Raw genomic sequence first — 14,691 nt, forward strand, 5'->3', positions numbered from 1 at the left:
ATCAGTTAGTTTTGAAACGCAATTTATTTCCTTTGTACTTTAGCTTTTTGCAAAGGAGGATTAGTCAGGTATCGCACAATTCCACGCTTCGAACTATATTATCAATTCGCTCTAGTCACGTAATCACTCAGTCGAGATGGAGGTAGTTGAGATCAACAGTGAAGTGCTCTCGCGTTCGCCACTAATTTATGTCAACTGCTTGGATTTGGATAGTCAGACTTACATCAAACTTTCCAATTTGGCTTGTTGTCCGAGACTTCCAGCTTCTCAATATGATATTCTTTCAATTTACCCAAACAGCTTGAGGATGAAAGCGAAGTTCGAAGACGTTCAGTGCTTATAACTTCGACTTCGATTGCGTCGAAAATCGGTCTCTTGCCGCTTCGTATATTTGACCTTATGACGAATATGAAGGAGAAAACAACATCCCAGAAATGCCCTGGCTAGACTTACAAGTCTCAAATTGTAATTGCAGTTGCTACCCGACGAAAGGAGAAATCGCCGTGAAAAGCCAGTCTTCTGAAGAAGTGGCAAGCGACTCGAGTTACCAAAAGAAATAAAGAAAACACTCCATCACAAGATACTAACATTAATTCAGGAGCAAACCTTTACACAGATGTACCAAAAGGGGCATTTAATATACGGATAGCAAAGGCTATCGATCGATCAATAGCGGGCCGGGTGATACACCAGTGGAGGAAAGACGTCAAAATTTTGGCGCCAATTTAAGCAATTTTTAACGGCCACATATTCCTACAAAATTTGGGGACTTAAGGGGACCTTCGCTAATATTGAAAAGTGCCATTATTCTGGCACCACCAGGCGGAATAATATGCTTAAGTACCAACCAATAATAGCACAACAGGCAAATATCGATCAAACGTTAAAGTAAATCGCATAAACAAAGCCACTCAGTCGTGCATACCACTCATAATAAAGGCGTTTTTTTTTCCATTTAGAGAAGAGTAAGTACGAGTACTAAAGTACTAAAGTCAACTTAACTGTTACAAGAATACATAAAACCGTTCAAATCACCTTCCGTGCTCCTGAATAAGGACAAACAGCCGTTTAAAATTCAGTCAACTTTCCAGCGCGTGCACTCGAATTCGATGAAATGTGACACCTTCTCATTGATAATAACGCGCAAGGGCTAATGGGATACCCGACTGATCCTCCTTTGATTATTGCTTAACCGCCTATTATCTATGCTTAGTTAATGTTTATCTATGTCGCGGTTTATTTTTGTCGATTACTATAATTGGTGTGAAATTGTTATGTAATTTATGTCAGTCATTTGCTCATATTACAGGCTGGGTAGAAAGAAAGAACAATTTTCGATAGCTGTCGAGAGGTCGTGCACTCCGCTACTGTATAACTGTTTTTGTCTACTCCGCTACCCGTGCGTTTCAAGTACGCTAGGAGCTCTACCAAAGTAAGTTACCTATATTGTTTTACGCTCGATTTAGTTTATCGTTTCTTTCACTATTAGTTCAGTTGATTTCAAGAATAGGTCATTGTGCTGTGTCATCGTTTGTAAGTCGATTGATTAGCTTCGTTTCGTTTTCTGTTACCTTCTAGTTAGAACCACATAATTCTACCACATTTGCTATCGCAATCACACCAAATTTTCAGCAACTACCTTGTTTATCGCTACCTGGCTACGTTCCATTTTGTATCTTGTAAAATTAAACACTTGGGATTATTACACGTGGTGCTTGTGCGTTCGTTTTGGGGCTCTATGTACTAGCTATCCTTCGACGGCTAGGCGACGCTACCCTGTGATTCTCTGGGATTCACACCATCTCCTTGACTGAGGTCTCTCTGTTATAACTTAAGGTGAAATTCAAAAACTTCCTTCTCGTTCACTGCTTAAATTTCGATTCCATGCACAGGTAGAAGTTAAAAATTAATATAGGTTTTAAAAATTGGTAGAGGTATAGCGATCACATTGATATCAGAGTTTCGCGCGTATCAATATTAACTTTACCTGTTGCCTTGTTTCCCTGGATATATGAGACAAAATCTTCAAGATCCCTTCTTAATTATAATAAAAATAAGAGAAAAATTCATTTTTGCTATCATTATCACTTTTCAGGTCAATTTTGCAAACACATCGCGTTCAACAAAGGTACACCTGTCGACTGAAATGAGGGAAACAAGAAGGAAGCATAACATGGAAAGCTAAATTTAGCAAAATTAATTTTCGGAATCTCAAAGTTCATAATTACATACATGTAAACGCATCTTGCAAAGTTTCCGTAAAAAGGTACGTGATAGTAGAAAGAGTTGCGCAATAATTGCCAAGTTTTTCATTGAGAACAGTTTGCCAGATAGAGTGGGTTTTTAATTAAGCATTCCTATTCAGGCTCCTCTAAAATAAATTTTTGATCTTAATTGTAAATATTTTGAAATATTTTACAATTTCAATAGATAGCCTGCTATGAGTTAAGAGTTAAGATAACAGTTCTGGATTGATTTACTACCGGACCCGGGACTTTACCCAGAAAGCAAATGTTATCGTTTCCAACATGGGCCTTAACCTATTAGTTGTGCGAAACCCCCATTTTGACAACTTTGAAAGTGTTTGATTTAACAGCCTTGCCCTAAAAAAATCTTTTTCGCTAGCAATTTTCAATTATCTGCAAAATCAGAAGCATTCAATCTTAATGGTTGTAAGCTTTTGGCAAAAGTTACGTTTCATAAGACTGCTAGAAGATATGTCACATTTCCCCTTTTTTTTTTTAATCATCCGGCAGGCTAAGATCTCTGTACTCCATTCTAACTTACTATTTTTTCTTAAAAAGAGAAGGAAAAATATATAGAGGCTGTTACACCTTTTGTCACGAAGAGTACTTCTGCTTATTTTGTTGATTCTGTTGCAATTGTTTTGATTACTGCTATGTTTGGTTGACCCTAAGATTTCTTTAATCTTGACTGCGCACAGTTTTGCTGTAGGTTTTAAATAAAGGAGGCCTTTCCTGACTCAGACACTAAAGAACTGCTTGTTAGTCTTTGTCTGGTACGCCATACTCGCAAAAACTCGCCTTAAAAAGTTTTGATCTATTGGGTTTTTGCCAAGTCTTCTAAAAAACATCTTGCCATTTCTAAAACATGACGGGCATGCTTTCCTCTCCCTCTCGTGACAGCACCATCTGACCCACCTGGTTTTCTATGAGGTCAATGAACTAGAATTAAAAATTTTGAAATAAGTAAGTTTTCTAATCAAATACTTCGTATCGGGATGTACTATGCAATTACCTAATTCTCAAGACGGTCAAAAAAGCTCTTTCACTTCCCTTTGGAATTGAAAAGCTGACTGATTTGAGAAAACGATCTCGCCAAATGAGAAGAGACGAAGAAAACGACTAACAACTAAGTCTCTTGACCAGGAATAGAATTCTTTAGATATTGAAACGTGTGGGTGTTTTAACAGGGCAATTTTGATGAAAAGATTTGTATTAGTGCATTAACCGATGGCTGAATTAGGATTATAACATAAATGAACATAGTACGCATCGTCTGATTGGTCAATTCAGTTTCCAAGTGGACGCTGCAGTAGGTTCTAGAGTCTGCATGTAACTAGTTTTGTCATAAAAGGAATAGAGCAAATTTTTACAGACATTGTAACGGGATAAAGCCATGCGGGATGCTGGGGGAAAAACCCAACTCGGGTGGATTAATCACGTTCTACAGCCCCAAAAATGCGTTCTATTACTTCAAGATATTGTGATGTATAATTTGGAGTTTTCTTAATGTTTTTAAACAGCTGTAACGTGCAAAAACTAAACTCATCATCTTGAAATCAACGTTATTTAGTCACAAAGATGGCTATAGAGGTTCGGCGGGGGGGGGGGGTGGGGAGGGGAAGGGGTAGTGAAAACAGCGGACCGGTGTGCTTTAAAGACGATTTAAACCAAGCGTAGGCGTAATTCCAACTCGTTTTATTGTGTGTCTAATGTGTAATCGCTTCTTATATATAGGTAATATGAGAATCACTAATTTAATCAATCGACTGTCACTTTACAAACAAAACGAAATATCTGGTTTCACAGGTAAAGAAATTGTTCTCGCGTGGGGGCGTCTCCAAATTTCGGCAATTTGTACATGCAGGTTTGTACGTGCCATCGTGCTTGCTTGCTTTCGAACTCCAGTTTTGTGTATCTGTTGTTTCTAAAGGCTGATATGATTGCTTTTCTGAGACTCGGCTTTTTGAAATCAGCAATTCTTTTATGCAGATGGAGAGGCCGTAGAAAATTACTCACTGCATTCGCCGCGCCAACCAAACTCTTCTCGTCCTTACGTGAAACCACTGCTAAAGCTGGCGGTTTAAATACATTAATTTCACCAAGATGCTTTAACATCACTAGGATGCTTTGACTTTAACATATGTCATTTACCTGAAAGATATATTAAACTTAGCTTCTGCCGAAATAAGTCAACTTAATTGTATTTATTTTGGGGAGCTTTAAAAGACAAATAGAGCTGAACTCCAGCTTGAGTACAATATGGGAAATAAACCAGCGTATTAAATTAAATTAAATTAAATTAAAATGTAAAATGAAGCTCCCACATAAGGGGTTTTCAGCCACAATGTAGATTAACTAAGTGCTTAAAAATTCCCACTGGCATGAGGCAGACCAGTAGGCTATTTACAAAGCGCAGCTGAGGAGTTGAACTAGGGGCAGCCGAGAACAAATCCAGTGAGTGGCAAGGTGGAGGACTTAAACCCGGGACACCGGATTACAAGTCCAGCACCCTGAACACTCAGCCACGCCGCCTCCGTAGCCATAATGAGAGCTGCACTGGTTCCAAAACTGATAACGTTAGATTTTTAATTCTTTCAAAAATGGCGTTAGGTTGAAACGTTTTTCTCGACTGTTAAAGGATGTCTTGTCGTCTCCCAACTCTTCGCAAGCTTAAACCTCGCGCTAACAACGCAGGGTTCGCTTTGCTGGAGTGGGGTAGCGTACTCCACCAATTCAGTCAAAACTATAGTGGAACCGGATGGCAAGATGTATTTCAGAGTATGCGTTCAATAATACCCAGTTGTGCGTGTGTATATACATTATATATATATATAATCTAGGAATGGTTTGAAATCCCCATCGACTTAAAAGTGCGCAATAGTAGAGCTAGAGCAATAATTATAATGGTGGAGTGAGGCTATTCGGTCATTTATTCACGACTCTGAGTTTCATGCTTCGCATATTTCATGTTTCAAGCATGAAACTCAGAGTAGCGAATAAAAGACCGAATATAATTTCACTCTTGCATTATATTATATTTAACAAGTATTCGCCTCAGGCTCGGTGAATATCGTCGAATAATCCCTGAGACGAAGTCGGGGGATTATTCGACAATATTCACCGAGCCTGAGGCGAATAATTGTTTTAGTATAATTTTAGAGCTGAACAACAGAGAAAGTTCTAAAATCATAACATTCTAGTAGCATTTATTAACATTTTATATTAACATTTTATATAAACCGCGTGGAGCGGTTTATATAACGTCATATAAGGAACCGTTCGACCAATCAGATTGCTGGAAACTCTTTGCTCAGCTCTAAAATTATACTAAATATGTGAAGGTGTAGTCTGATCGTCCGGGTGAGTGTAGTCTTGAGAAGGACTGTTGTCGGTGGTAGTGACTGACGTTTCGACAACCTGTGCGGAAGTCATTATCAGAGTCAAGTGAATGATTGTTGTCAGTAGAATGTTCTTATTCCAGTTCGTGTAAAATGATCGGTTGGTTTTGCCGTGATGTTATTGGCTGTAAGACTCAAGTGACGTAAGTCGGTCGTGATTGGTCTGTTTCGATCTGTCGGTAAAATTAGGTCGTTCTTTTTCGGTCGTTTGTGATGTTTATGTCGTGAATGAGTCGTTTGTATGGAGCGGGTAGTTGTTGACATCTGTTTAGGGGAGTCTGTTTAACATTTTATATTAACATTATATTAACATTATATTAACAGACTCGATATCAACATTATATTATATTAACATTATATTAACATTATATTAACAGACTCCCCTAAACAGATGTCAACAATTACCCGCTCCATACAAACGACTCATTCACGACATAAACATCACAAACGACCGAAAAAGAACGACCTAACTTTACCGAAAGATCGAAACAGACCAATCATGACCGACTTACGTCACTTGAGTCTTACAGCCAATAACATCACGGCAAAACCAACCGATCATTTCACACGAACTGGAATAAGAACATTCTACTGACAACAATCATTCACTTGACTCTGATGATGACTTCCGCACAGGTTGTCGAAACGTCAGTCACTACCACCGACAACAGTCCTTCTCAGGACTACATTCACCCGGACGATCAGACTACACCTTCACATGTTACCCCCGGGTTCAAGCCATTTACTGTATACTAAATATATCTAACAATTATTCCACTGGCGCCTGTTGGATATGAGATGTCAATGAGGCGTGTAGCGCCGAGTTGGCTATGATCATCTTATATCCAACAAGTGCGAGTGGAAATATTGTTTTATTAAAAAAAACGCCCCCAAGATATTAGACAAATCTTCTCGCCAGTTTATTTTGTAAGAAGAAACCGGATGTTACAATTTACAGATATAAGATTATGACATATTGGCTCATATACCATATTGGCTGAGCCAATAAAAAGTCTTGAATTGCATTATCCAATGATCCAGGTTTTAATAGATATAGCTCTTAGGCATAAAAAGCTTTGCTTTAATGTCCAAATTGAGCACTCTACCTAGGATGAGTCATTGCTGTTCCAATTGTGCATGCTCACTAGTTAACTCTAGTTTGAGCACTCTGACATGGCTTAGACGACACCACAAATGTTGGGTCGTTTGGGGTGTCCCTCTCAGTTCTCCTCCATCTTAGCATCAGCAGTGCACTGATGAGGCCCAGAAGGCTGAAACAGTGCAAGGTTGGTCGGCCTTTTGACAAACTTCAAGCGTAAAATCTGTTCTTAGTCCGAAAGTGAGACTAGTCCGTTTTCCCGAGTATTTAAGGCCAATTTCGAGACAGCTTTACGCCAGACGGTTTTCGTGTTTTTTCAGCTAAGGAGGGGTGAGTACGGCGGTTTGTTCGTTCTGTTTTGCGTGGTTTTTCTGGCAAACACATGGCGCTCAGCCGTCCCAGGCCGGTTTTCGCACACAGACGAACAGTACGATTAATCATCGATGACTCTATGGAACTTGATTCTATCAACATCGCAAAATCCCTGCCTGATTTTGCTAGACGTATTACCGGCATAGTGCCCCAATTCGGAGGAAAGTGCTTCGATATAACCTTTGATGACGCCGAATGTGCGGCAGAACTTGCAAATACTGGCTTCGATTATGGAGATGAGCGAAAGCAACTACGCTTGTTGGGCGCGAAATCGATTCACGTCTCGATTTTCTTCGCAGTCGAATACCCTGACGACGATCTAATTCAACTCCTCAACACCTATGGCACGCTTGCATCGCCGAAATTACGACGACTTCACTACCCTGAAGAAGGATTTGCACACATTGAAAACGGCATACGTGTCGCACAACTCACTTACATCACCAGGGACATTCCAGAACGGTTATTCATCGGTGGTGTTGAAATTGGCTTTAAATATACTGGACAGCCTAGCACGCGCTATAATTGCCAGCCCACAGAGCACGTGATAAAAAACTGTCCCAGAAGGCGCCGGGTGCAACCAGCCCCTCCACCCCCACAACCACCGCCAGAGGCCCCTCCAGAGGACCCCAGTGAGTCCGCTTTGCTGGACGAAATCGCCCCAGCTCCACAGGACCGGGGCTCAGAGGAGACCCAGAACCTTTTCTCAAGCCATCCTTCGACCTACGCAGAAGCTGTCACCTCTAACGAGCAAGACGCTATGGACACCACCCCGTTACCCGCTCCGCGCCGAAAACGAGACGCTCCCAACCCTGTAGAAAGCAGTGACGAGGAGAGTGTTCCGGCCAAGCAATTCATCCTCACGCCCTCTACTGCCGCCACAGGGGAAACTTCAAATGACCCGTCCTCGAGCGCGAGCGACACCGCCCCCGACCAGCGCACCCCTCAGGGAAACAACACGCTCTCGGAACCCTCGGGACAGGGGCTCACTTACTTTCTTAACGCTCTGGCCCGTCAAGGAACTCACAGGCAAGCATTTATGAAAGCGGCGCCGGCCGCTTTCTTCTACAAGTGCCAAGGCTACTACTGTTACCACCAACACGGTGATCACACAAAACAACGAGGTCGCCAGCTAAAAGTTGCTAAAGCCACGCAACAACAATGGCAAGGGCTTACTGGAACTGTGCAAGCTGACGCTTTTGCGAAGCTTCTCGAATTTTTCCAAGTCGCCCAAGTAGACTACAAACTTTTCCTGAACGCTTAGTTTGTAATGTTCGCTTTCAACTTCATTTTTCCGTTTCCTTTAAATATGGCGGTGTCTATTTGCTCACTCAATGTAAATCGCATCGCCGCATTTCCCAAGCGGAATAAAGTTTTTAATCATCTCAAACGGCAGAATTTTGACATCTATCTCCTTCAGGAGACAAGTTTACCGGATGTCACGAAAGGTAAGCTGTGGGAGAAACACTGTGGCGGTCACGCATGCTGGTCTCCAGGCACAACGCGATCGGCCGGAGTGGGCTTGCTTATCCACCCCCGGAGCACAGTTAAAATCGAAAATTTTTCTATCGACACAGCGGGCCGGGTTGTCACTGCGAAAATCAAAGCAGACACCCATTCTTTTCAAGTTCTCAATATTTACGCTCCAAATCACCCTTCTGAACGCCCACGTTATTCGCGAAATGTGGCGTTACGTCGTGCACAATACAGAAATAATTATCGCAGGCGATTTCAATTGTGTTCCAGCGATCCAGTTGGATAAATGGGGAGGCGATGACAGCTTGGGGGATAAGGGAATTCCAGATTTGCATGCATTGACGGACCAACTTGCCCTCGAGGATGTCTTTCGCGCCAAAAACCCCACTAGTCGTTTATTTACCTGGTTTAACGGCCCACATTCGGTCGGTTGTCGGTTTGATCGGTTCTATGCTCCTCGCGCGTGGAGATCAGTAGTGCGTGCTCACAAAAGCGCCATTTTCCCGTACTCAGACCAATTGGGGAATTCAAATCCTCGAGGCCGAGGCATTTGGAAATTTAACAAGCGGCTAATAAAATCAGACGAGTTCTGCGCCGAAGTGGAAACTTTTTGGCCCCACTGGCAATCTCAAAAGCCCCTCTTCACCGACCCCCGGGTTTGGTGGGATGCGGGCAAACTACAACTGAAAGAGATTGCCATACTCATAGCGTGACCGCCGCTAACACTGGCAGGCGCGAGCGAGCCGCTCTTGATCGGGAATTTCGTGACTTGTCGTCACAGGCAGACTCGAACCATGCCGCACACTGTCAGAAACTGCTCGAGATCAAAGATCGCTTGAGAGCTCTGGATGACGAAGCCATCTCAGGGTGTATTCTTCGCAGCAAAGAGAAATGGACCGAGCTGGGAGAGAAACCGACGCGGTATTTTTTTCAGCTCGAAAAATCCTGCCAGTCACGTAACGCAATTCACGAATTGCGCGTGAACCCCCAAACCACGGTTAAAAACTCCCGGGGCATTCTCAGAGAATGCAAAGCCTTCTATAAGGAACTCTACACTGAGGAACCCGTCGACCCAGCGAGTCAAGACTGGCTCCTGGAAATTAGATTCCACTTTGTCATCCGAAGAACAAAACCTCTGCGAAAGCGAGCTGACCTTTGACGAGTGTCACGCTGCGCTTTCACAAATGGCATCGGGTAAATCGCCGGGAGCGGACGGCTTTCAAGCCGAATTTTACTCCCGCTTTTGGGGATCCATTGGGGGTGACCTCGTGGAGACGGTTAAATTTTCTTTCCGCGAGGGTTTTCTCTCAGCCACGCAACGCCAGGGCATCCTACGCCTGCTCTACAAGAAAGACGACCTAAAAATTGGCGCCCAATCTCGCTGCTGAACCTGGATTATAAGATTGCGACAAAGGCCTTGTCCCACCGTATGTGAAAGGTTTTACCAAATATCCTAAATGAAGATCAAACTTGCGGCGTTCCTGGACGCAGTATTTTCGAAAACCTGTTTCTCTTGCGCGACACGATCGACTTCGCGGGGCACAAACAGCTCTCAGCAGCTGTTATCAGCCTCGACCAGGAGAAGGCTTTCGATCGCGTAAATCACAAATTCCTGCAACGCGTTCTCGAGCGCCTTAACTTCGGGCCCGACTTTCGCCGTTGGGTGCAGGTGATTTAGACGGACATTCCCTCACGGGTGATTAACAACGGCTGGCTTTCCTCGTCCTTCCCCCTCCAGCAGGGGGTTAGACAAGGTTGCCCGCTATCCCCACTGTTATAGTGCCTCATTGTGGAAACCCAGTGGCAGGCAATCCGCCGCGATCCCAAAATAGAAGGCATCCCCATTCCGGGCTCCTCTACTAAAGCCTACAAAGTGTCTCAGTACGCTGATGACACAATACTAATACTGGCTAACGAATTTTCTATAACCCCCGCTTTTAACCTAATTAACACCTTCGAGCGAGGCTCCGGCTCACGCCTTAATCCCAAGAAGACCGAGGGCTTATGGATAGGCTCCCAGGCCGGAAGAACCACAGGCCCCGTTAATATCACATGGGTAGCCGATAAGCTTAAAATTCTCGGGATCTACTTGGGTAACGCCAACACAGAACAGGCTAACTGGGAGACTCGGGTTAAAAATCTCGAAAACCGTCTTAACCTCTGGCGCAATAGGACCCTGTCCCTAACAGGAAAATCTATGCTCATTAACACGCTTGGAGCTTCGGGACTTCGGTACACTGCGACAGTGGTGAAAATGCCTGACTGGGTTCACACCCGCATTACCAAGGCCATTTGGGAGTTCCTTTAGAACGGCAAAACAGAACTTGTTAAACGCGAGGTCTGTCGATTACCATGGTAAGAAGGAGGTTTGTCCGTTGTACATCCCCTGGTAAAATCGCGAGCCCTTAAACTCTGGTGGATTCCCCCGGTGGGTGACGCGACTTACGCGGCCAAATGGGTGTTTTTTGCGCGATATTGGGTCGGCTTTCAGCTGAGCCGCAGAATTAAAAGTTGGGCGTTTCTCCGCTCCAACGACGTTCCCAAGTATCTAGGGGATGACTAACCCCCCATTTACCGCGCTGCCTTGACAACAGTCGACCGGGTGGGGATGAATTTCGATCCCCTCCCCGACCTCACCGTGAGAACCTTTTACTCAAGGCTAACACCCCTCCTCCCCAACGGCTCCCTTGCGTCGAACAGTGGGAGCGACGCGGTTGGGCTGTAAACTCACTTGGCAAAATATCTGGCAGGACATATTCGGTGCTGGTCTGAGTACCAATTGGGAAAGCGAAATAGCGTGGCGGATCGCTCACGGTGTGGTCAAAACAAGGGCCTATCTCAAGTCATGGCGCCAGTTCGCCGTGATCGATCAATGCGCGGGCTGTGGCGAGCGGGAAACGATCTCTCATGCTTTCTACTCGTGTCGCCTCGTGTCTCCTGTGTGGAGCTGGATGTCAAATCTGATAAATCAGTTTTATGATCAAGCTCTTTTACTTTCCGAATCTATTATTTTATTACGTCAAGGGCTGCCCCAAGGCTCCTCTTGGGCGCATTCAAATGCCATCACCTCCTTTCTAATAAAACTCACCCTAAATGAGCTGTGGGCCACCCGGAGCCTCGACACTCTCGAATCTAAACGGCCATCCGCTCAAACCATTATCTCTCAAATTAAGACCCGCATTCGCCAACGCATAACAACCGCCTTTCACATTTCACCTCGCGCCATCTTAACCACATTCTGGGCTTACCGGAATGTCCTGTGCTCCTTTGCGAATCAGCAACTTATAATAAAGATTTAAACCCCCCCCGCCAACAAGCCCCTTCGTCGGGTCTCCTTAATTGGTGCACTGTGCAGAGGCTCCCCCCCCCACCTGTAAATAGTGTAAAGAATATGAAAAATTTTCCGAACAACTAGCACTCACGCCTTTAATATCATCCAACTCGTCCACAAGCTACGAACAATGAATCTCCAGTAATGCATTAGTTCCTCAATGCGCCGCACTGCACAGCGGTATTCACCTTCAAATGTTCTGTTATTTACGATCAAATGTAATTTTCCCTGATTTGTTGTGATCCCAATCACCGTATCTAAATTATCCAATTATTATAATCAATCGTTGTAAGTAATCAATTACCTCTGTAAATAAAACATTGATTTTAAAAAAAAAGTACTGTCTGCAGTTAATTATATATATATATATTGTGGGAGGAAAAAGACAAGTAAACTACAAGTTCATCCTTCCAAGCCTGTTTCGTGGTCGCCCACTCATCAGGGGATTCCCTGATGAGTGGCGACCACGACCCTACAGACCTGTTTGTTTGTATAGTATTAAATATATTAATCAGTAGTTTCACTAGCAACCTTTGTGGCTTTCCTTGGTGTTGATGTATGGGATCCCATGAAAATGGGTTCCCTCTCCACCGATGAGCAATCTCGTGATCAGTGGGTAAAAAAGGAACAAAGCGTATGCAAAGGTGGGAATGAGTGAGTAAAATGAACATAAAAGTTAGGTGTTAAAATTGAGGGAGCGACTTCTGTAACAACAGCACGTTCCTAAACTCAATTCAAAATTGTAAAAAATATATGTTATATATTATTAAAATAAAAAATGAAATCAAAATAAAATAATCCCCTGATGAGTGGGCGACCACGAAACAGGCTTGGAGGGATGAACTTGTAGTTTACTTGTCTTTTTCCTCCCACAATATATACTTCGCTCTACTTCTATGTATTGAGCACTGTTCTACGAAAATCAAGTCACACTTTATATATATATATATATATATATATTGTGGGAGGAAAAAGACAAGTAAACTACAAGTTCATCCCTACAAGCCTGTTTCGTGGTCGCCCACTCATCAGGGGAGTGGGCGACCACGAAATCTCCTGATGAGTGGGCGACCACGAAACAGGCTTGTAGGGATGAACTTGTAGTTTACTTGTCTTTTTCCTCCCACAATATTTACTTCGCTCTACTTCTATGTATTGAGCACTGTTCTACGAAAATCAAGTCACACTTTATATATATATATATATATATATATAGGGATTAAACTTGGTGTCCGTGAAACAGTTCTCGTTACAAATAGTAGAGCAGTTATAACATGTGGTAGTCGGAAAAAAACAACTACATATGCATCCCTACAGACCTGTTTGTTTGTATAGTATTAAATATATTAATCAGTAGTTTCACTAGCAACCTTTGTGGCTTTCCTTGGTGTTGATGTATGGGATCCCATGAAAATGGGTTCCCTCTCCACCGATGGGCAATCTCGTGATCAGTGGGTAAAAAAGGAACAAAGCGTATGCAAAGGTGGGAATGAGTGAGTAAAATGAACATAAAAGTTAGGTGTTAACATTGAGGGAGCGACTTCTGTAACAACAGCACGTTCCTAAACTCAATTCAAAATTGTAAAAAATATATGTTATATATTATTAAAATAAAAAATGAAATCAAAATAAAATAAAATAAAATGAAGTTAAAAAGTTATATAACAGTAACTATTAGAAAGAGGGGGTGAAGCATTTAGGGTTTAGGGTTAAACCGCTGATGTTATATTAGAGTTTTGGTTATAGTTAGGGTTAGAGTTATATTAGGGTTAGGGTTAGTGTTCGTTAGGGTTAGTGTCAGATTAGGTTTAGGGTTAGGGTTAGCGCTAGATTAGGGTTGGGTTAGGGTTAGGGTTTGGGTGGGGTAAAGGTTTGTAATAGGTAAGGGTTTGCTTAGAGTTTGTGGAATGGGGTCTCTGTTTTTGACTGTAGGAAGGAAAAGGGGGTTATTGATAGGATACGAAAAAAGGATTATCGATAAAAGTAAAGTATTCTCCTTTTACACTTATTTTTATGGACAGGTGACAGCAGGAATGGGAAGGATATAGGTAGAAGAGGAGCCGTGATGATTTCTATTGCCATATTTATAAGTGGTTGTAGGGGATGTGATAAAGAACTGTGTTAGGTATTTTAAATTATAGATGAGATATAAAGAGAACGTGAGCTGGTTAACACTTTTCCTGCGAGTTTATGGTGAGGGGTTGTGTTAAAATGTTTTGGGGTGGTGTGGGCTAAGGGTCCAGGTTTATATTTGTTTTTAGGGTTGAGTAAAAGCAATAAAGGTAAATAATATGGAACTTTGTGTAATAAGAAGGATCTATAAAGAGCTAATAAAATACATATATTAACAGAAGACTTTTACATTTTATAGTATAAGGAGTTGGATCGAGGAGTGGTGAAAGAAGATGTGAAGTGTCTGTGAAAGGTGTTCAAAGATGGAGAGAAATGGAAATCAACCGGCCGGGTGAGGAGAGAAGGATGCATCGGCACCAAGGCTCCTTATGGTTGTGAGTCGTCAGGGGCAAAGCACAACCGAGCGAGGATGTTTCTAACCTGGTACCAGGTCAATGCCCGACATCCTCGTGCCGAGTCCTTGTTAAAGAAAGCGAGAAAAACTACACAATTATAGTGCTAAATTAGAAAGTCAGTGGAACCTATTCCGAAGGAAAAAAATAAATAAAAAAAGGAAAAAAAATTGTAATATAGAGGGAAGTAAATATGTATAAATAAATAAAGAAAATTTCAAATATAATAGAAGAGAAAACTTAT

Source organism: Stylophora pistillata, chromosome 8, assembly GCF_964205215.1.
Source record: "Stylophora pistillata chromosome 8, jaStyPist1.2, whole genome shotgun sequence".
Taxonomy (NCBI): domain Eukaryota; kingdom Metazoa; phylum Cnidaria; class Anthozoa; order Scleractinia; family Pocilloporidae; genus Stylophora; species Stylophora pistillata.